This window comes from Budorcas taxicolor, chromosome 5 (genome assembly GCF_023091745.1).
Source record: "Budorcas taxicolor isolate Tak-1 chromosome 5, Takin1.1, whole genome shotgun sequence".
Lineage (NCBI taxonomy): Eukaryota > Metazoa > Chordata > Mammalia > Artiodactyla > Bovidae > Budorcas > Budorcas taxicolor.
The window spans coordinates 42461844-42483504 of NC_068914.1; the positions used below are offsets into that span (position 1 = coordinate 42461844).

Consider the following 21661-nt stretch of genomic DNA (forward strand, 5'->3'; position numbering starts at 1 on the left):
CCCCTACACCCCCCGGCAGGCACACCCGGCCCGGCTGCTCCCGGTCCCGGAAGCCCTGTGGTCCCCCGGGCCGGGCTGGGCCGGGCCGGCCGAGCGTTGGCCGGGGGTGACGGGGGGCGGGGGGCGGGGCGGCGTGGGCCGGCCACCGGGCCGCCGGGAGTCCGGTCGCGGGTGGTGCAGCTCAAGTGCAGCGCGCGCTCCGTGGAGAGCTGGAGAGCTGCGGCCGCCGGCTGGCCCGACCGGCAGGTCAGAGCGAAAGGCAGGCGCAGCGCAGGGCTCTTAGGGCGCCTGGCGGCCGCCGCCTCCGTCTACGGCCATACCACCCTGAACGCGCCCGATCTCGTCTAATCTCGGAAGCTAAGCAGGGTCGGGCCCGGTTAGTACTTGGATGGGAGACCGCCTGGGAATACCGGGTGCTGTAGGCTTTTTGTTGTTTCTTTTTTTCCCTGCCTGCCCTCTCCTTTAGCCCCCGGCCCCAGCCGCACCGCAAGCCGCACCTGCCGCTGGCCCCTGGCACCCCACCGCGCTCAGAGCCGCCGCCTGCCTTCCAGCCCCTCTCAGGTTGGGTGGCCGGGGCCCCGACTCCCGCTGCACACCTGGGTTGCCTCCGCGCGGCCCGCGAGCCCCTCGGCTTTCGGCGTCCAGGAAACCAGAGGAACGGCGGGGGCGGGGGCGCGGGCGCGGGGGTCTCTGTCTGGGGCTCCCTTGGCGGGCCTCAGGCAATTCTGGGCGGGGCCGGGGCCCCAGCCCCACCCCCAGACGCATCCTGGCAGGCAACGTCGCGGTCTCCCGCAGGCGCGGGCGCACCGCACACACACACGCACACACACACACACACACACACACACACACACACACACCCTCACACACACCCTCACGCCCGCCCCCCCAAACACAGACACACCCCCCGCAGCCCAGACAGGCCAAGAGCCGGAAACCACAAGTAAGGGAGACGGAGAAAGAGGGAGAGAGAGAGACAGCAAGAGGACCACACAGGCTTCCAAAGCCCCGGCCGCCACACCCGCCCCCCTCCGCTGCGGGTATCCACCCGGCCCCCCCAGTCGACCCGACCCCACCGTCGCCCACCGACACACTCACACGCACACTCTCTCCCACACTCACCCTCTGGCCTGGGGGCGGGGGCTGGGTCTCGCCTCAGGGAGCCAAGCCGAAGGGGACCTTTGAGACCTCGGCTGCGAAGAAGTCTTGGGGTCCCCACGGGTGACTGCCAGCCCCAGGGCACCGCGTCCAGCCGGGGCTCGCCCGGCCCAAGGCTGACGCCCCCTCCCTTGCGCACGGGCCGCTCTCTGCGGTGTGTGACGGTCTGTGCCAGAGTGTCCGTCTCGGATGGGATGCCATCCCCTGTCCCCTGTCCGTCTCCCGCTTTCCGTCTCTCTGTCGGTCGCTCTGTGTCTCCCTCTCTCTGGCTCTCCCTCCCTGGGTGTGCCTGCGCGCTCGTGTCTGTCTGTCTGTCTGTCTGTCTATCTGCATCTGCATCTGCATCTGCATCTGCCCTCTCGCCGTCTTGGGAGCCTGTCTCTGAACCTTCATCTCTTTCCGTCTCTGTCTCTCCTGACCCCCGGCCTGCCGTCCCTTCCTCTGGCCCCGGCCTCTCACGGGTGGGTGCTGTGGCTGTGGCCCTGGCTGACGAGCTTGCGCCGGCCGGCTGTCTCGCTTGGCGTGGGTGCCTGCGAGCGTGTCTGTGTGCCTGTCCGTGTGGCTGCATGTCGCTCGTCTGCACCCTCAGCAAGGTCCTGTGCTTGGAGGGCGGCGTGGGGGCAAGGGCGGGCGGGGGGGGCTCGGTAGGGCGAAGGGGCGGGGATGACGAGCTCTGGTCGCTGGCGCTGGTGGCTGCAGGTGGGTTTGGGCACCGCGCAGGTGCCGGGCAGGATGGGCGCTCAGGGCCACGGCTGGGCTGCGCCTAGGCCCGCAGGAGGCTCAGAGGACCGCGGGCCCCAGCGGGCCCCGAGGCCCTGGGCAGCGAACGCCTTGGGGAGGTGGGCGAGGGGGTGGGGGAGGGGCGGCGGCCCCCGAGCCGGGTGGTGCCTGGAGGGTCCCAGGGTGGGAGAGCGCCAAGACCTCCGCGCCCCTCACTCCACCCTCCCCCCTACACCCCCCGGCAGGCACACCCGGCCCGGCTGCTCCCGGTCCCGGAAGCCCTGTGGTCCCCCGGGCCGGGCTGGGCCGGGCCGGCCGAGCGTTGGCCGGGGGTGACGGGGGGCGGGGGGCGGGGCGGCGTGGGCCGGCCACCGGGCCGCCGGGAGTCCGGTCGCGGGTGGTGCAGCTCAAGTGCAGCGCGCGCTCCGTGGAGAGCTGGAGAGCTGCGGCCGCCGGCTGGCCCGACCGGCAGGTCAGAGCGAAAGGCAGGCGCAGCGCAGGGCTCTTAGGGCGCCTGGCGGCCGCCGCCTCCGTCTACGGCCATACCACCCTGAACGCGCCCGATCTCGTCTAATCTCGGAAGCTAAGCAGGGTCGGGCCCGGTTAGTACTTGGATGGGAGACCGCCTGGGAATACCGGGTGCTGTAGGCTTTTTGTTGTTTCTTTTTTTCCCTGCCTGCCCTCTCCTTTAGCCCCCGGCCCCAGCCGCACCGCAAGCCGCACCTGCCGCTGGCCCCTGGCACCCCACCGCGCTCAGAGCCGCCGCCTGCCTTCCAGCCCCTCTCAGGTTGGGTGGCCGGGGCCCCGACTCCCGCTGCACACCTGGGTTGCCTCCGCGCGGCCCGCGAGCCCCTCGGCTTTCGGCGTCCAGGAAACCAGAGGAACGGCGGGGGCGGGGGCGCGGGCGCGGGGGTCTCTGTCTGGGGCTCCCTTGGCGGGCCTCAGGCAATTCTGGGCGGGGCCGGGGCCCCAGCCCCACCCCCAGACGCATCCTGGCAGGCAACCTCGCGGTCTCCCGCAGGCGCGGGCGCACAACACACACACACACACACACACACACACCCTCACACACACCCTCACGCCCGCCCCCCCAAACACAGACACACCCCCCGCAGCCCAGACAGGCCAAGAGCCGGAAACCACAAGTAAGGGAGACGGAGAAAGAGGGAGAGAGAGAGACAGCAAGAGGACCACACAGGCTTCCAAAGCCCCGGCCGCCACACCCGTCCCCCTCCGCTGCGGGTATCCACCCGGCCCCCCCAGTCGACCCGACCCCACCGTCGCCCACCGACACACTCACACGCACACTCTCTCCCACACTCACCCTCTGGCCTGGGGGCGGGGGCTGGGTCTCGCCTCAGGGAGCCAAGCCGAAGGGGACCTTTGAGACCTCGGCTGCGAAGAAGTCTTGGGGTCCCCACGGGTGACTGCCAGCCCCAGGGCACCGCGTCCAGCCGGGGCTCGCCCGGCCCAAGGCTGACGCCCCCTCCCTTGCGCACGGGCCGCTCTCTGCGGTGTGTGACGGTCTGTGCCAGAGTGTCCGTCTCGGATGGGATGCCATCCCCTGTCCCCTGTCCGTCTCCCGCTTTCCGTCTCTCTGTCGGTCGCTCTGTGTCTCCCTCTCTCTGGCTCTCCCTCCCTGGGTGTGCCTGCGCGCTCGTGTCTGTCTGTCTGTCTGTCTATCTGCATCTGCATCTGCATCTGCCCTCTCGCCGTCTTGGGAGCCTGTCTCTGAACCTTCATCTCTTTCCGTCTCTGTCTCTCCTGACCCCCGGCCTGCCGTCCCTTCCTCTGGCCCCGGCCTCTCACGGGTGGGTGCTGTGGCTGTGGCCCTGGCTGACGAGCTTGCGCCGGCCGGCTGTCTCGCTTGGCGTGGGTGCCTGCGAGCGTGTCTGTGTGCCTGTCCGTGTGGCTGCATGTCGCTCGTCTGCACCCTCAGCAAGGTCCTGTGCTTGGAGGGCGGCGTGGGGGCAAGGGCGGGGGGGGGGGGGGGGGCCCTCGGTAGGGCGAAGGGGCGGGGATGACGAGCTCTGGTCGCCGGCGCTGGTGGCTGCAGGTGGGTTTGGGCACCGCGCAGGTGCCGGGCAGGATGGGCGCTCAGGGCCACGGCTGGGCTGCGCCTAGGCCCGCAGGAGGCTCAGAGGACCGCGGGCCCCAGCGGGCCCCGAGGCCCTGGGCAGCGAACGCCTTGGGGAGGTGGGCGAGGGGGTGGGGGAGGGGCGGCGGCCCCCGAGCGGGGTGGTGCCTGGAGGGTCCCAGGGTGGGAGAGCGCCAAGACCTCCGCGCCCCTCACTCCACCCTCCCCCCTACACCCCCCGGCAGGCACACCCGGCCCGGCTGCTCCCGGTCCCGGAAGCCCTGTGGTCCCCCGGGCCGGGCTGGGCCGGGCCGGCCGAGCGTTGGCCGGGGGTGACGGGGGGCGGGGGGCGGGGCGGCGTGGGCCGGCCACCGGGCCGCCGGGAGTCCGGTCGCGGGTGGTGCAGCTCAAGTGCAGCGCGCGCTCCGTGGAGAGCTGGAGAGCTGCGGCCGCCGGCTGGCCCGACCGGCAGGTCAGAGCGAAAGGCAGGCGCAGCGCAGGGCTCTTAGGGCGCCTGGCGGCCGCCGCCTCCGTCTACGGCCATACCACCCTGAACGCGCCCGATCTCGTCTGATCTCGGAAGCTAAGCAGGGTCGGGCCCGGTTAGTACTTGGATGGGAGACCGCCTGGGAATACCGGGTGCTGTAGGCTTTTTGTTGTTTCTTTTTTTCCCTGCCTGCCCTCTCCTTTAGCCCCCGGCCCCAGCCGCACCGCAAGCCGCACCTGCCGCTGGCCCCTGGCACCCCACCGCGCTCAGAGCCGCCGCCTGCCTTCCAGCCCCTCTCAGGTTGGGTGGCCGGGGCCCCGACTCCCGCTGCACACCTGGGTTGCCTCCGCGCGGCCCGCGAGCCCCTCGGCTTTCGGCGTCCAGGAAACCAGAGGAACGGCGGGGGCGGGGGCGCGGGCGCGGGGGTCTCTGTCTGGGGCTCCCTTGGCGGGCCTCAGGCAATTCTGGGCGGGGCCGGGGCCCCAGCCCCACCCCCAGACGCATCCTGGCAGGCAACCTCGCGGTCTCCCGCAGGCGCGGGCGCACAACACACACACACACACACACACACACACCCTCACACACACCCTCACGCCCGCCCCCCCAAACACAGACACACCCCCCGCAGCCCAGACAGGCCAAGAGCCGGAAACCACAAGTAAGGGAGACGGAGAAAGAGGGAGAGAGAGAGACAGCAAGAGGACCACACAGGCTTCCAAAGCCCCGGCCGCCACACCCGCCCCCCTCCGCTGCGGGTATCCACCCGGCCCCCCCAGTCGACCCGACCCCACCGTCGCCCACCGACACACTCACACGCACACTCTCTCCCACACTCACCCTCTGGCCTGGGGGCGGGGGCTGGGTCTCGCCTCAGGGAGCCAAGCCGAAGGGGACCTTTGAGACCTCGGCTGCGAAGAAGTCTTGGGGTCCCCACGGGTGACTGCCAGCCCCAGGGCACCGCGTCCAGCCGGGGCTCGCCCGGCCCAAGGCTGACGCCCCCTCCCTTGCGCACGGGCCGCTCTCTGCGGTGTGTGACGGTCTGTGCCAGAGTGTCCGTCTCGGATGGGATGCCATCCCCTGTCCCCTGTCCGTCTCCCGCTTTCCGTCTCTCTGTCGGTCGCTCTGTGTCTCCCTCTCTCTGGCTCTCCCTCCCTGGGTGTGCCTGCGCGCTCGTGTCTGTCTGTCTGTCTGTCTGTCTATCTGCATCTGCATCTGCATCTGCATCTGCCCTCTCGCCGTCTTGGGAGCCTGTCTCTGAACCTTCATCTCTTTCCGTCTCTGTCTCTCCTGACCCCCGGCCTGCCGTCCCTTCCTCTGGCCCCGGCCTCTCACGGGTGGGTGCTGTGGCTGTGGCCCTGGCTGACGAGCTTGCGCCGGCCGGCTGTCTCGCTTGGCGTGGGTGCCTGCGAGCGTGTCTGTGTGCCTGTCCGTGTGGCTGCATGTCGCTCGTCTGCACCCTCAGCAAGGTCCTGTGCTTGGAGGGCGGCGTGGGGGCAAGGCTGGGGGGGGGGGGGGGGGGGGGCTCGGTAGGGCGAAGGGGCGGGGATGACGAGCTCTGGTCGCCGGCGCTGGTGGCTGCAGGTGGGTTTGGGCACCGCGCAGGTGCCGGGCAGGATGGGCGCTCAGGGCCACGGCTGGGCTGCGCCTAGGCCCGCAGGAGGCTCAGAGGACCGCGGGCCCCAGCGGGCCCCGAGGCCCTGGGCAGCGAACGCCTTGGGGAGGTGGGCGAGGGGGTGGGGGAGGGGCGGCGGCCCCCGAGCCGGGTGGTGCCTGGAGGGTCCCAGGGTGGGAGACCGCCAAGACCTCCGCGCCCCTCACTCCACCCTCCCCCCTACACCCCCCGGCAGGCACACCCGGCCCGGCTGCTCCCGGTCCCGGAAGCCCTGTGGTCCCCCGGGCCGGGCTGGGCCGGGCCGGCCGAGCGTTGGCCGGGGGTGACGGGGGGCGGGGGGCGGGGCGGCGTGGGCCGGCCACCGGGCCGCCGGGAGTCCGGTCGCGGGTGGTGCAGCTCAAGTGCAGCGCGCGCTCCGTGGAGAGCTGGAGAGCTGCGGCCGCCGGCTGGCCCGACCGGCGGGTCAGAGCGAAAGGCAGGCGCAGCGCAGGGCTCTTAGGGCGCCTGGCGGCCGCCGCCTCCGTCTACGGCCATACCACCCTGAACGCGCCCGATCTCGTCTGATCTCGGAAGCTAAGCAGGGTCGGGCCCGGTTAGTACTTGGATGGGAGACCGCCTGGGAATACCGGGTGCTGTAGGCTTTTTGTTGTTTCTTTTTTTCCCTGCCTGCCCTCTCCTTTAGCCCCCGGCCCCAGCCGCACCGCAAGCCGCACCTGCCGCTGGCCCCTGGCACCCCACCGCGCTCAGAGCCGCCGCCTGCCTTCCAGCCCCTCTCAGGTTGGGTGGCCGGGGCCCCGACTCCCGCTGCACACCTGGGTTGCCTCCGCGCGGCCCGCGAGCCCCTCGGCTTTCGGCGTCCAGGAAACCAGAGGAACGGCGGGGGCGGGGGCGCGGGCGCGGGGGTCTCTGTCTGGGGCTCCCTTGGCGGGCCTCAGGCAATTCTGGGCGGGGCCGGGGCCCCAGCCCCACCCCCAGACGCATCCTGGCAGGCAACGTCGCGGTCTCCCGCAGGCGCGGGCGCACAACACACACACACACACACACACACACACACACACCCTCACACACACCCTCACGCCCGCCCCCCCAAACACAGACACACCCCCCGCAGCCCAGACAGGCCAAGAGCCGGAAACCACAAGTAAGGGAGACGGAGAAAGAGGGAGAGAGAGAGACAGCAAGAGGACCACACAGGCTTCCAAAGCCCCGGCCGCCACACCCGCCCCCCTCCGCTGTGGGTATCCACCCGGCCCCCCCAGTCGACCCGACCCCACCGTCGCCCACCGACACACTCACACGCACACTCTCTCCCACACTCACCCTCTGGCCTGGGGGCGGGGGCTGGGTCTCGCCTCAGGGAGCCAAGCCGAAGGGGACCTTTGAGACCTCGGCTGCGAAGAAGTCTTGGGGTCCCCACGGGTGACTGCCAGCCCCAGGGCACCGCGTCCAGCCGGGGCTCGCCCGGCCCAAGGCTGACGCCCCCTCCCTTGCGCACGGGCCGCTCTCTGCGGTGTGTGACGGTCTGTGCCAGAGTGTCCGTCTCGGATGGGATGCCATCCCCTGTCCCCTGTCCGTCTCCCGCTTTCCGTCTCTCTGTCGGTCGCTCTGTGTCTCCCTCTCTCTGGCTCTCCCTCCCTGGGTGTGCCTGCGCGCTCGTGTCTGTCTGTCTGTCTGTCTGTCTATCTGCATCTACATCTGCATCTGCATCTGCCCTCTCGCCGTCTTGGGAGCCTGTCTCTGAACCTTCATCTCTTTCCGTCTCTGTCTCTCCTGACCCCCGGCCTGCCGTCCCTTCCTCTGGCCCCGGCCTCTCACGGGTGGGTGCTGTGGCTGTGGCCCTGGCTGACGAGCTTGCGCCGGCCGGCTGTCTCGCTTGGCGTGGGTGCCTGCGAGCGTGTCTGTGTGCCTGTCCGTGTGGCTGCATGTCGCTCGTCTGCACCCTCAGCAAGGTCCTGTGCTTGGAGGGCGGCGTGGGGGCAAGGGGAGGGGGGGGCCTCGGTAGGGCGAAGGGGCGGGGCTGACGAGCTCTGGTCGCCGGCGCTGGTGGCTGCAGGTGGGTTTGGGCACCGCGCAGGTGCCGGGCAGGATGGGCGCTCAGGGCCACGGCTGGGCTGCGCCTAGGCCCGCAGGAGGCTCAGAGGACCGCGGGCCCCAGCGGGCCCCGAGGCCCTGGGCAGCGAACGCCTTGGGGAGGTGGGCGAGGGGGTGGGGGAGGGGCGGCGGCCCCCGAGCCGGGTGGTGCCTGGAGGGTCCCAGGGTGGGAGAGCGCCAAGACCTCCGCGCCCCTCACTCCACCCTCCCCCCTACACCCCCCGGCAGGCACACCCGGCCCGGCTGCTCCCGGTCCCGGAAGCCCTGTGGTCCCCCGGGCCGGGCTGGGCCGGGCCGGCCGAGCGTTGGCCGGGGGTGACGGGGGGCGGGGGGCGGGGCGGCGTGGGCCGGCCACCGGGCCGCCGGGAGTCCGGTCGCGGGTGGTGCAGCTCAAGTGCAGCGCGCGCTCCGTGGAGAGCTGGAGAGCTGCGGCCGCCGGCTGGCCCGACCGGCGGGTCAGAGCGAAAGGCAGGCGCAGCGCAGGGCTCTTAGGGCGCCTGGCGGCCGCCGCCTCCGTCTACGGCCATACCACCCTGAACGCGCCCGATCTCGTCTGATCTCGGAAGCTAAGCAGGGTCGGGCCCGGTTAGTACTTGGATGGGAGACCGCCTGGGAATACCGGGTGCTGTAGGCTTTTTGTTGTTTCTTTTTTTCCCTGCCTGCCCTCTCCTTTAGCCCCCGGCCCCAGCCGCACCGCAAGCCGCACCTGCCGCTGGCCCCTGGCACCCCACCGCGCTCAGAGCCGCCGCCTGCCTTCCAGCCCCTCTCAGGTTGGGTGGCCGGGGCCCCGACTCCCGCTGCACACCTGGGTTGCCTCCGCGCGGCCCGCGAGCCCCTCGGCTTTCGGCGTCCAGGAAACCAGAGGAACGGCGGGGGCGGGGGCGCGGGCGCGGGGGTCTCTGTCTGGGGCTCCCTTGGCGGGCCTCAGGCAATTCTGGGCGGGGCCGGGGCCCCAGCCCCACCCCCAGACGCATCCTGGCAGGCAACGTCGCGGTCTCCCGCAGGCGCGGGCGCACCGCACACACACACGCACACACACACACACACACACACACACACCCTCACGCCCGCCCCCCCAGACACAGACACACCCCCCGCAGCCCAGACAGGTCAAGAGCCGGAAACCACAAGTAAGGGAGACGGAGAAAGAGGGAGAGAGAGAGACAGCAAGAGGACCACACAGGCTTCCAAAGCCCCGGCCGCCACACCCGCCCCCCTCCGCTGTGGGTATCCACCCGGCCCCCCCCAGTCGACCCGACCCCACCGTCGCCCACCGACACACTCACACGCACACTCTCTCCCACACTCACCCTCTGGCCTGGGGGCGGGGGCTGGGTCTCGCCTCAGGGAGCCAAGCCGAAGGGGACCTTTGAGACCTCGGCTGCGAGGAAGTCTTGGGGTCCCCACGGGTGATTGCCAGCCCCAGGGCACCGCGTCCAGCCGGGGCTCGCCCGGCCCAAGGCTGACGCCCCCTCCCTTGCGCACGGGCCGCTCTCTGCGGTGTGTGACGGTCTGTGCCAGAGTGTCCGTCTCGGATGGGATGCCATCCCCTGTCCCCTGTCCGTCTCCCGCTTTCCGTCTCTCTGTCGGTCGCTCTGTGTCTCCCTCTCTCTGGCTCTCGCTCCCTGGGTGTGCCTGCGCGCTCGTGTCTGTCTGTCTGTCTGTCTGCATCTGCATCTGCATCTGCATCTGCATCTGCCCTCTCGCCGTCTTGGGAGCCTGTCTCTGAACCTTCATCTCTGTCCGTCTCTGTCTCTCCTGACCCCCGGCCTGCCGTCCCTTCCTCTGGCCCCGGCCTCTCACGGGTGGGTGCTGTGGCTGTGGCCCTGGCTGACGAGCTTGCGCCGGCCGGCTGTCTCGCTTGGCGTGGGTGCCTGCGAGTGTGTCTGTGTGCCTGTCCGTGTGGCTGCATGTCGCTCGTCTGCACCCTCAGCAAGGTCCTGTGCTTGGAGGGCGGCGTGGGGGCAAGGGGAGGGGGGGGGCCTCGGTAGGGCGAAGGGGCGGGGCTGACGAGCTCTGGTCGCCGGCGCTGGTGGCTGCAGGTGGGTTTGGGCACCGCGCAGGTGCCGGGCAGGATGGGCGCTCAGGGCCACGGCTGGGCTGCGCCTAGGCCCGCAGGAGGCTCAGAGGACCGCGGGCCCCAGCGGGCCCCGAGGCCCTGGGCAGCGAACGCCTTGGGGAGGTGGGCGAGGGGGTGGGGGAGGGGCGGCGGCCCCCGAGCCGGGTGGTGCCTGGAGGGTCCCAGGGTGGGAGAGCGCCAAGACCTCCGCGCCCCTCACTCCACCCTCCCCCCTACACCCCCTGGCAGGCACACCCGGCCCGGCTGCTCCCGGTCCCGGAAGCCCTGTGGTCCCCCGGGCCGGGCTGGGCCGGGCCGGCCGAGCGTTGGCCGGGGGTGACGGGGGGCGGGGGGCGGGGCGGCGTGGGCCGGCCACCGGGCCGCCGGGAGTCCGGTCGCGGGTGGTGCAGCTCAAGTGCAGCGCGCGCTCCGTGGAGAGCTGGAGAGCTGCGGCCGCCGGCTGGCCCGACCGGCGGGTCAGAGCGAAAGGCAGGCGCAGCGCAGGGCTCTTAGGGCGCCTGGCGGCCGCCGCCTCCGTCTACGGCCATACCACCCTGAACGCGCCCGATCTCGTCTGATCTCGGAAGCTAAGCAGGGTCGGGCCCGGTTAGTACTTGGATGGGAGACCGCCTGGGAATACCGGGTGCTGTAGGCTTTTTGTTGTTTCTTTTTTTCCCTGCCTGCCCTCTCCTTTAGCCCCCGGCCCCAGCCGCACCGCAAGCCGCACCTGCCGCTGGCCCCTGGCACCCCACCGCGCTCAGAGCCGCCGCCTGCCTTCCAGCCCCTCTCAGGTTGGGTGGCCGGGGCCCCGACTCCCGCTGCACACCTGGGTTGCCTCCGCGCGGCCCGCGAGCCCCTCGGCTTTCGGCGTCCAGGAAACCAGAGGAACGGCGGGGGCGGGGGCGCGGGCGCGGGGGTCTCTGTCTGGGGCTCCCTTGGCGGGCCTCAGGCAATTCTGGGCGGGGCCGGGGCCCCAGCCCCACCCCCAGACGCATCCTGGCAGGCAACGTCGCGGTCTCCCGCAGGCGCGGGCGCACCGCACACACACACGCACACACACACACACACACACACACACACACACACACCCCCTCACGCCCGCCCCCCCAGACACAGACACACCCCCCGCAGCCCAGACAGGTCAAGAGCCGGAAACCACAAGTAAGGGAGACGGAGAAAGAGGGAGAGAGAGAGACAGCAAGAGGACCACACAGGCTTCCAAAGCCCCGGCCGCCACACCCGCCCCCCTCCGCTGTGGGTATCCACCCGGCCCCCCCAGTCGACCCGACCCCACCGTCGCCCACCGACACACTCACACGCACACTCTCTCCCACACTCACCCTCTGGCCTGGGGGCGGGGGCTGGGTCTCGCCTCAGGGAGCCAAGCCGAAGGGGACCTTTGAGACCTCGGCTGCGAGGAAGTCTTGGGGTCCCCACGGGTGATTGCCAGCCCCAGGGCACCGCGTCCAGCCGGGGCTCGCCCGGCCCAAGGCTGACGCCCCCTCCCTTGCGCACGGGCCGCTCTCTGCGGTGTGTGACGGTCTGTGCCAGAGTGTCCGTCTCGGATGGGATGCCATCCCCTGTCCCCTGTCCGTCTCCCGCTTTCCGTCTCTCTGTCGGTCGCTCTGTGTCTCCCTCTCTCTGGCTCTCGCTCCCTGGGTGTGCCTGCGCGCTCGTGTCTGTCTGTCTGTCTGTCTGCATCTGCATCTGCATCTGCATCTGCCCTCTCGCCGTCTTGGGAGCCTGTCTCTGAACCTTCATCTCTGTCCGTCTCTGTCTCTCCTGACCCCCGGCCTGCCGTCCCTTCCTCTGGCCCCGGCCTCTCACGGGTGGGTGCTGTGGCTGTGGCCCTGGCTGACGAGCTTGCGCCGGCCGGCTGTCTCGCTTGGCGTGGGTGCCTGCGAGTGTGTCTGTGTGCCTGTCCGTGTGGCTGCATGTCGCTCGTCTGCACCCTCAGCAAGGTCCTGTGCTTGGAGGGCGGCGTGGGGGCAAGGGGAGGGGGGGGCCTCGGTAGGGCGAAGGGGCGGGGCTGACGAGCTCTGGTCGCCGGCGCTGGTGGCTGCAGGTGGGTTTGGGCACCGCGCAGGTGCCGGGCAGGATGGGCGCTCAGGGCCACGGCTGGGCTGCGCCTAGGCCCGCAGGAGGCTCAGAGGACCGCGGGCCCCAGCGGGCCCCGAGGCCCTGGGCAGCGAACGCCTTGGGGAGGTGGGCGAGGGGGTGGGGGAGGGGCGGCGGCCCCCGAGCGGGGTGGTGCCTGGAGGGTCCCAGGGTGGGAGAGCGCCAAGACCTCCGTGCCCCTCACTCCACCCTCCCCCCTACACCCCCCGGCAGGCACACCCGGCCCGGCTGCTCCCGGTCCCGGAAGCCCTGTGGTCCCCCGGGCCGGGCTGGGCCGGGCCGGCCGAGCGTTGGCCGGGGGTGACGGGGGGCGGGGGGCGGGGCGGCGTGGGCCGGCCACCGGGCCGCCGGGAGTCCGGTCGCGGGTGGTGCAGCTCAAGTGCAGCGCGCGCTCCGTGGAGAGCTGGAGAGCTGCGGCCGCCGGCTGGCCCGACCGGCGGGTCAGAGCGAAAGGCAGGCGCAGCGCAGGGCTCTTAGGGCGCCTGGCGGCCGCCGCCTCCGTCTACGGCCATACCACCCTGAACGCGCCCGATCTCGTCTGATCTCGGAAGCTAAGCAGGGTCGGGCCCGGTTAGTACTTGGATGGGAGACCGCCTGGGAATACCGGGTGCTGTAGGCTTTTTGTTGTTTCTTTTTTTCCCTGCCTGCCCTCTCCTTTAGCCCCCGGCCCCAGCCGCACCGCAAGCCGCACCTGCCGCTGGCCCCTGGCACCCCACCGCGCTCAGAGCCGCCGCCTGCCTTCCAGCCCCTCTCAGGTTGGGTGGCCGGGGCCCCGACTCCCGCTGCACACCTGGGTTGCCTCCGCGCGGCCCGCGAGCCCCTCGGCTTTCGGCGTCCAGGAAACCAGAGGAACGGCGGGGGCGGGGGCGCGGGCGCGGGGGTCTCTGTCTGGGGCTCCCTTGGCGGGCCTCAGGCAATTCTGGGCGGGGCCGGGGCCCCAGCCCCACCCCCAGACGCATCCTGGCAGGCAACGTCGCGGTCTCCCGCAGGCGCGGGCGCACCGCACACACACACGCACACACACACACACACACACACACACACCCTCACGCCCGCCCCCCCAGACACAGACACACCCCCCGCAGCCCAGACAGGTCAAGAGCCGGAAACCACAAGTAAGGGAGACGGAGAAAGAGGGAGAGAGAGAGACAGCAAGAGGACCACACAGGCTTCCAAAGCCCCGGCCGCCACACCCGCCCCCCTCCGCTGTGGGTATCCACCCGGCCCCCCCCAGTCGACCCGACCCCACCGTCGCCCACCGACACACTCACACGCACACTCTCTCCCACACTCACCCTCTGGCCTGGGGGCGGGGGCTGGGTCTCGCCTCAGGGAGCCAAGCCGAAGGGGACCTTTGAGACCTCGGCTGCGAGGAAGTCTTGGGGTCCCCACGGGTGATTGCCAGCCCCAGGGCACCGCGTCCAGCCGGGGCTCGCCCGGCCCAAGGCTGACGCCCCCTCCCTTGCGCACGGGCCGCTCTCTGCGGTGTGTGACGGTCTGTGCCAGAGTGTCCGTCTCGGATGGGATGCCATCCCCTGTCCCCTGTCCGTCTCCCGCTTTCCGTCTCTCTGTCGGTCGCTCTGTGTCTCCCTCTCTCTGGCTCTCGCTCCCTGGGTGTGCCTGCGCGCTCGTGTCTGTCTGTCTGTCTGTCTGCATCTGCATCTGCATCTGCATCTGCATCTGCCCTCTCGCCGTCTTGGGAGCCTGTCTCTGAACCTTCATCTCTGTCCGTCTCTGTCTCTCCTGACCCCCGGCCTGCCGTCCCTTCCTCTGGCCCCGGCCTCTCACGGGTGGGTGCTGTGGCTGTGGCCCTGGCTGACGAGCTTGCGCCGGCCGGCTGTCTCGCTTGGCGTGGGTGCCTGCGAGTGTGTCTGTGTGCCTGTCCGTGTGGCTGCATGTCGCTCGTCTGCACCCTCAGCAAGGTCCTGTGCTTGGAGGGCGGCGTGGGGGCAAGGGGAGGGGGGGGCCTCGGTAGGGCGAAGGGGCGGGGCTGACGAGCTCTGGTCGCCGGCGCTGGTGGCTGCAGGTGGGTTTGGGCACCGCGCAGGTGCCGGGCAGGATGGGCGCTCAGGGCCACGGCTGGGCTGCGCCTAGGCCCGCAGGAGGCTCAGAGGACCGCGGGCCCCAGCGGGCCCCGAGGCCCTGGGCAGCGAACGCCTTGGGGAGGTGGGCGAGGGGGTGGGGGAGGGGCGGCGGCCCCCGAGCCGGGTGGTGCCTGGAGGGTCCCAGGGTGGGAGAGCGCCAAGACCTCCGCGCCCCTCACTCCACCCTCCCCCCTACACCCCCTGGCAGGCACACCCGGCCCGGCTGCTCCCGGTCCCGGAAGCCCTGTGGTCCCCCGGGCCGGGCTGGGCCGGGCCGGCCGAGCGTTGGCCGGGGGTGACGGGGGGCGGGGGGCGGGGCGGCGTGGGCCGGCCACCGGGCCGCCGGGAGTCCGGTCGCGGGTGGTGCAGCTCAAGTGCAGCGCGCGCTCCGTGGAGAGCTGGAGAGCTGCGGCCGCCGGCTGGCCCGACCGGCGGGTCAGAGCGAAAGGCAGGCGCAGCGCAGGGCTCTTAGGGCGCCTGGCGGCCGCCGCCTCCGTCTACGGCCATACCACCCTGAACGCGCCCGATCTCGTCTGATCTCGGAAGCTAAGCAGGGTCGGGCCCGGTTAGTACTTGGATGGGAGACCGCCTGGGAATACCGGGTGCTGTAGGCTTTTTGTTGTTTCTTTTTTTCCCTGCCTGCCCTCTCCTTTAGCCCCCGGCCCCAGCCGCACCGCAAGCCGCACCTGCCGCTGGCCCCTGGCACCCCACCGCGCTCAGAGCCGCCGCCTGCCTTCCAGCCCCTCTCAGGTTGGGTGGCCGGGGCCCCGACTCCCGCTGCACACCTGGGTTGCCTCCGCGCGGCCCGCGAGCCCCTCGGCTTTCGGCGTCCAGGAAACCAGAGGAACGGCGGGGGCGGGGGCGCGGGCGCGGGGGTCTCTGTCTGGGGCTCCCTTGGCGGGCCTCAGGCAATTCTGGGCGGGGCCGGGGCCCCAGCCCCACCCCCAGACGCATCCTGGCAGGCAACGTCGCGGTCTCCCGCAGGCGCGGGCGCACCGCACACACACACGCACACACACACACACACACACACACACACCCTCACGCCCGCCCCCCCAGACACAGACACACCCCACGCAGCCCAGACAGGCCAAGAGCCGGAAACCACAAGTAAGGGAGACGGAGAAAGAGGGAGAGAGAGAGACAGCAAGAGGACCACACAGGCTTCCAAAGCCCCGGCCGCCACACCCGCCCCCCTCCGCTGTGGGTATCCACCCGGCCCCCCCCAGTCGACCCGACCCCACCGTCGCCCACCGACACACTCACACGCACACTCTCTCCCACACTCACCCTCTGGCCTGGGGGCGGGGGCTGGGTCTCGCCTCAGGGAGCCAAGCCGAAGGGGACCTTTGAGACCTCGGCTGCGAGGAAGTCTTGGGGTCCCCACGGGTGATTGCCAGCCCCAGGGCACCGCGTCCAGCCGGGGCTCGCCCGGCCCAAGGCTGACGCCCCCTCCCTTGCGCACGGGCCGCTCTCTGCGGTGTGTGACGGTCTGTGCCAGAGTGTCCGTCTCGGATGGGATGCCATCCCCTGTCCCCTGTCCGTCTCCCGCTTTCCGTCTCTCTGTCGGTCGCTCTGTGTCTCCCTCTCTCTGGCTCTCGCTCCCTGGGTGTGCCTGCGCGCTCGTGTCTGTCTGTCTGTCTGTCTGCATCTGCATCTGCATCTGCATCTGCATCTGCCCTCTCGCCGTCTTGGGAGCCTGTCTCTGAACCTTCATCTCTGTCCGTCTCTGTCTCTCCTGACCCCCGGCCTGCCGTCCCTTCCTCTGGCCCCGGCCTCTCACGGGTGGGTGCTGTGGCTGTGGCCCTGGCTGACGAGCTTGCGCCGGCCGGCTGTCTCGCTTGGCGTGGGTGCCTGCGAGTGTGTCTGTGTGCCTGTCCGTGTGGCTGCATGTCGCTCGTCTGCACCCTCAGCAAGGTCCTGTGCTTGGAGGGCGGCGTGGGGGCAAGGGGAGGGGGGGGCCTCGGTAGGGCGAAGGGGCGGGGCTGACGAGCTCTGGTCGCCGGCGCTGGTGGCTGCAGGTGGGTTTGGGCACCGCGCAGGTGCCGGGCAGGATGGGCGCTCAGGGCCACGGCTGGGCTGCGCCTAGGCCCGCAGGAGGCTCAGAGGACCGCGGGCCCCAGCGGGCCCCGAGGCCCTGGGCAGCGAACGCCTTGGGGAGGTGGGCGAGGGGGTGGGGGAGGGGCGGCGGCCCCCGAGCCGGGTGGTGCCTGGAGGGTCCCAGGGTGGGAGAGCGCCAAGACCTCCGCGCCCCTCACTCCACCCTCCCCCCTACACCCCCTGGCAGGCACACCCGGCCCGGCTGCTCCCGGTCCCGGAAGCCCTGTGGTCCCCCGGGCCGGGCTGGGCCGGGCCGGCCGAGCGTTGGCCGGGGGTGACGGGGGGCGGGGGGCGGGGCGGCGTGGGCCGGCCACCGGGCCGCCGGGAGTCCGGTCGCGGGTGGTGCAGCTCAAGTGCAGCGCGCGCTCCGTGGAGAGCTGGAGAGCTGCGGCCGCCGGCTGGCCCGACCGGCGGGTCAGAGCGAAAGGCAGGCGCAGCGCAGGGCTCTTAGGGCGCCTGGCGGCCGCCGCCTCCGTCTACGGCCATACCACCCTGAACGCGCCCGATCTCGTCTGATCTCGGAAGCTAAGCAGGGTCGGGCCCGGTTAGTACTTGGATGGGAGACCGCCTGGGAATACCGGGTGCTGTAGGCTTTTTGTTGTTTCTTTTTTTCCCTGCCTGCCCTCTCCTTTAGCCCCCGGCCCCAGCCGCACCGCAAGCCGCACCTGCCGCTGGCCCCTGGCACCCCACCGCGCTCAGAGCCGCCGCCTGCCTTCCAGCCCCTCTCAGGTTGGGTGGCCGGGGCCCCGACTCCCGCTGCACACCTGGGTTGCCTCCGCGCGGCCCGCGAGCCCCTCGGCTTTCGGCGTCCAGGAAACCAGAGGAACGGCGGGGGCGGGGGCGCGGGCGCGGGGGTCTCTGTCTGGGGCTCCCTTGGCGGGCCTCAGGCAATTCTGGGCGGGGCCGGGGCCCCAGCCCCACCCCCAGACGCATCCTGGCAGGCAACGTCGCGGTCTCCCGCAGGCGCGGGCGCACCGCACACACACACGCACACACACACACACACACACACACACACCCTCACGCCCGCCCCCCCAGACACAGACACACCCCCCGCAGCCCAGACAGGTCAAGAGCCGGAAACCACAAGTAAGGGAGACGGAGAAAGAGGGAGAGAGAGAGACAGCAAGAGGACCACACAGGCTTCCAAAGCCCCGGCCGCCACACCCGCCCCCCTCCGCTGTGGGTATCCACCCGGCCCCCCCAGTCGACCCGACCCCACCGTCGCCCACCGACACACTCACACGCACACTCTCTCCCACACTCACCCTCTGGCCTGGGGGCGGGGGCTGGGTCTCGCCTCAGGGAGCCAAGCCGAAGGGGACCTTTGAGACCTCGGCTGCGAGGAAGTCTTGGGGTCCCCACGGGTGATTGCCAGCCCCAGGGCACCGCGTCCAGCCGGGGCTCGCCCGGCCCAAGGCTGACGCCCCCTCCCTTGCGCACGGGCCGCTCTCTGCGGTGTGTGACGGTCTGTGCCAGAGTGTCCGTCTCGGATGGGATGCCATCCCCTGTCCCCTGTCCGTCTCCCGCTTTCCGTCTCTCTGTCGGTCGCTCTGTGTCTCCCTCTCTCTGGCTCTCGCTCCCTGGGTGTGCCTGCGCGCTCGTGTCTGTCTGTCTGTCTGCATCTGCATCTGCATCTGCATCTGCATCTGCCCTCTCGCCGTCTTGGGAGCCTGTCTCTGAACCTTCATCTCTGTCCGTCTCTGTCTCTCCTGACCCCCGGCCTGCCGTCCCTTCCTCTGGCCCCGGCCTCTCACGGGTGGGTGCTGTGGCTGTGGCCCTGGCTGACGAGCTTGCGCCGGCCGGCTGTCTCGCTTGGCGTGGGTGCCTGCGAGTGTGTCTGTGTGCCTGTCCGTGTGGCTGCATGTCGCTCGTCTGCACCCTCAGCAAGGTCCTGTGCTTGGAGGGCGGCGTGGGGGCAAGGGGAGGGGGGGGCCTCGGTAGGGCGAAGGGGCGGGGCTGACGAGCTCTGGTCGCCGGCGCTGGTGGCTGCAGGTGGGTTTGGGCACCGCGCAGGTGCCGGGCAGGATGGGCGCTCAGGGCCACGGCTGGGCTGCGCCTAGGCCCGCAGGAGGCTCAGAGGACCGCGGGCCCCAGCGGGCCCCGAGGCCCTGGGCAGCGAACGCCTTGGGGAGGTGGGCGAGGGGGTGGGGGAGGGGCGGCGGCCCCCGAGCGGGGTGGTGCCTGGAGGGTCCCAGGGTGGGAGAGCGCCAAGACCTCCGTGCCCCTCACTCCACCCTCCCCCCTACACCCCCCGGCAGGCACACCCGGCCCGGCTGCTCCCGGTCCCGGAAGCCCTGTGGTCCCCCGGGCCGGGCTGGGCCGGGCCGGCCGAGCGTTGGCCGGGGGTGACGGGGGGCGGGGGGCGGGGCGGCGTGGGCCGGCCACCGGGCCGCCGGGAGTCCGGTCGCGGGTGGTGCAGCTCAAGTGCAGCGCGCGCTCCGTGGAGAGCTGGAGAGCTGCGGCCGCCGGCTGGCCCGACCGGCGGGTCAGAGCGAAAGGCAGGCGCAGCGCAGGGCTCTTAGGGCGCCTGGCGGCCGCCGCCTCCGTCTACGGCCATACCACCCTGAACGCGCCCGATCTCGTCTGATCTCGGAAGCTAAGCAGGGTCGGGCCCGGTTAGTACTTGGATGGGAGACCGCCTGGGAATACCGGGTGCTGTAGGCTTTTTGTTGTTTCTTTTTTTCCCTGCCTGCCCTCTCCTTTAGCCCCCGGCCCCAGCCGCACCGCAAGCCGCACCTGCCGCTGGCCCCTGGCACCCCACCGCGCTCAGAGCCGCCGCCTGCCTTCCAGCCCCTCTCAGGTTGGGTGGCCGGGGCCCCGACTCCCGCTGCACACCTGGGTTGCCTCCGCGCGGCCCGCGAGCCCCTCGGCTTTCGGCGTCCAGGAAACCAGAGGAACGGCGGGGGCGGGGGCGCGGGCGCGGGGGTCTCTGTCTGGGGCTCCCTTGGCGGGCCTCAGGCAATTCTGGGCGGGGCCGGGGCCCCAGCCCCACCCCCAGACGCATCCTGGCAGGCAACGTCGCGGTCTCCCGCAGGCGCGGGCGCACCGCACACACACACGCACACACACACACACACACACACACACACCCTCACGCCCGCCCCCCCAGACACAGACACACCCCCCGCAGCCCAGACAGGTCAAGAGCCGGAAACCACAAGTAAGGGAGACGGAGAAAGAGGGAGAGAGAGAGACAGCAAGAGGACCACACAGGCTTCCAAAGCCCCGGCCGCCACACCCGCCCCCCTCCGCTGTGGGTATCCACCCGGCCCCCCCCAGTCGACCCGACCCCACCGTCGCCCACCGACACACTCACACGCACACTCTCTCCCACACTCACCCTCTGGCCTGGGGGCGGGGGCTGGGTCTCGCCTCAGGGAGCCAAGCCGAAGGGGACCTTTGAGACCTCGGCTGCGAGGAAGTCTTGGGGTCCCCACGGGTGATTGCCAGCCCCAGGGCACCGCGTCCAGCCGGGGCTCGCCCGGCCCAAGGCTGACGCCCCCTCCCTTGCGCACGGGCCGCTCTCTGCGGTGTGTGACGGTCTGTGCCAGAGTGTCCGTCTCGGATGGGATGCCATCCCCTGTCCCCTGTCCGTCTCCCGCTTTCCGTCTCTCTGTCGGTCGCTCTGTGTCTCCCTCTCTCTGGCTCTCGCTCCCTGGGTGTGCCTGCGCGCTCGTGTCTGTCTGTCTGTCTGTCTGCATCTGCATCTGCATCTGCATCTGCATCTGCCCTCTCGCCGTCTTGGGAGCCTGTCTCTGAACCTTCATCTCTGTCCGTCTCTGTCTCTCCTGACCCCCGGCCTGCCGTCCCTTCCTCTGGCCCCGGCCTCTCACGGGTGGGTGCTGTGGCTGTGGCCCTGGCTGACGAGCTTGCGCCGGCCGGCTGTCTCGCTTGGCGTGGGTGCCTGCGAGTGTGTCTGTGTGCCTGTCCGTGTGGCTGCATGTCGCTCGTCTGCACCCTCAGCAAGGTCCTGTGCTTGGAGGGCGGCGTGGGGGCAAGGGGAGGGGGGGGCCTCGGTAGGGCGAAGGGGCGGGGCTGACGAGCTCTGGTCGCCGGCGCTGGTGGCTGCAGGTGGGTTTGGGCACCGCGCAGGTGCCGGGCAGGATGGGCGCTCAGGGCCACGGCTGGGCTGCGCCTAGGCCCGCAGGAGGCTCAGAGGACCGCGGGCCCCAGCGGGCCCCGAGGCCCTGGGCAGCGAACGCCTTGGGGAGGTGGGCGAGGGGGTGGGGGAGGGGCGGCGGCCCCCGAGCCGGGTGGTGCCTGGAGGGTCCCAGGGTGGGAGAGCGCCAAGACCTCCGCGCCCCTCACTCCACCCTCCCCCCTACACCCCCTGGCAGGCACACCCGGCCCGGCTGCTCCCGGTCCCGGAAGCCCTGTGGTCCCCCGGGCCGGGCTGGGCCGGGCCGGCCGAGCGTTGGCCGGGGGTGACGGGGGGCGGGGGGCGGGGCGGCGTGGGCCGGCCACCGGGCCGCCGGGAGTCCGGTCGCGGGTGGTGCAGCTCAAGTGCAGCGCGCGCTCCGTGGAGAGCTGGAGAGCTGCGGCCGCCGGCTGGCCCGACCGGCGGGTCAGAGCGAAAGGCAGGCGCAGCGCAGGGCTCTTAGGGCGCCTGGCGGCCGCCGCCTCCGTCTACGGCCATACCACCCTGAACGCGCCCGATCTCGTCTGATCTCGGAAGCTAAGCAGGGTCGGGCCCGGTTAGTACTTGGATGGGAGACCGCCTGGGAATACCGGGTGCTGTAGGCTTTTTGTTGTTTCTTTTTTTCCCTGCCTGCCCTCTCCTTTAGCCCCCGGCCCCAGCCGCACCGCAAGCCGCACCTGCCGCTGGCCCCTGGCACCCCACCGCGCTCAGAGCCGCCGCCTGCCTTCCAGCCCCTCTCAGGTTGGGTGGCCGGGGCCCCGACTCCCGCTGCACACCTGGGTTGCCTCCGCGCGGCCCGCGAGCCCCTCGGCTTTCGGCGTCCAGGAAACCAGAGGAACGGCGGGGGCGGGGGCGCGGGCGCGGGGGTCTCTGTCTGGGGCTCCCTTGGCGGGCCTCAGGCAATTCTGGGCGGGGCCGGGGCCCCAGCCCCACCCCCAGACGCATCCTGGCAGGCAACGTCGCGGTCTCCCGCAGGCGCGGGCGCACCGCACACACACACGCACACACACACAC

At 71.5% G+C, this 21661-nt stretch overlaps 11 non-coding genes across 11 annotated transcripts; all 11 read left to right on the forward strand.

Moving 5' to 3' along the window:
• Nucleotides 1-306: 306 nt before the first annotated feature.
• LOC128049214 (5S ribosomal RNA) lies at nt 307-425 on the forward strand. Its single transcript, XR_008199571.1, has one exon. It is a non-coding gene; the product is annotated as a 5S ribosomal RNA (ribosomal RNA).
• Nucleotides 426-2410: 1985 nt separating this feature from the next.
• Nucleotides 2411-2529, forward strand: LOC128049216 (5S ribosomal RNA). The gene has a single exon (XR_008199573.1). It is a non-coding gene; the product is annotated as a 5S ribosomal RNA (ribosomal RNA).
• Nucleotides 2530-4487: 1958 nt separating this feature from the next.
• LOC128049045 (5S ribosomal RNA) lies at nt 4488-4606 on the forward strand. Its single transcript, XR_008199425.1, has one exon. It is a non-coding gene; the product is annotated as a 5S ribosomal RNA (ribosomal RNA).
• Nucleotides 4607-6576: 1970 nt separating this feature from the next.
• Nucleotides 6577-6695, forward strand: LOC128049157 (5S ribosomal RNA). Its single transcript, XR_008199519.1, has one exon. It is a non-coding gene; the product is annotated as a 5S ribosomal RNA (ribosomal RNA).
• Nucleotides 6696-8660: 1965 nt separating this feature from the next.
• Nucleotides 8661-8779, forward strand: LOC128049204 (5S ribosomal RNA). Its single transcript, XR_008199561.1, has one exon. It is a non-coding gene; the product is annotated as a 5S ribosomal RNA (ribosomal RNA).
• Nucleotides 8780-10740: 1961 nt separating this feature from the next.
• On the forward strand, nt 10741-10859 carry LOC128049215 (5S ribosomal RNA). The gene has a single exon (XR_008199572.1). It is a non-coding gene; the product is annotated as a 5S ribosomal RNA (ribosomal RNA).
• Nucleotides 10860-12822: 1963 nt separating this feature from the next.
• Nucleotides 12823-12941, forward strand: LOC128049223 (5S ribosomal RNA). The gene has a single exon (XR_008199575.1). It is a non-coding gene; the product is annotated as a 5S ribosomal RNA (ribosomal RNA).
• A 1960-nt stretch (nt 12942-14901) lies between these two features.
• On the forward strand, nt 14902-15020 carry LOC128049047 (5S ribosomal RNA). Its single transcript, XR_008199426.1, has one exon. It is a non-coding gene; the product is annotated as a 5S ribosomal RNA (ribosomal RNA).
• Nucleotides 15021-16980: 1960 nt separating this feature from the next.
• Nucleotides 16981-17099, forward strand: LOC128049056 (5S ribosomal RNA). Its single transcript, XR_008199434.1, has one exon. It is a non-coding gene; the product is annotated as a 5S ribosomal RNA (ribosomal RNA).
• A 1955-nt stretch (nt 17100-19054) lies between these two features.
• LOC128049068 (5S ribosomal RNA) lies at nt 19055-19173 on the forward strand. Its single transcript, XR_008199441.1, has one exon. It is a non-coding gene; the product is annotated as a 5S ribosomal RNA (ribosomal RNA).
• Nucleotides 19174-21133: 1960 nt separating this feature from the next.
• LOC128049080 (5S ribosomal RNA) lies at nt 21134-21252 on the forward strand. The gene has a single exon (XR_008199452.1). It is a non-coding gene; the product is annotated as a 5S ribosomal RNA (ribosomal RNA).
• Nucleotides 21253-21661: the final 409 nt, after the last annotated feature.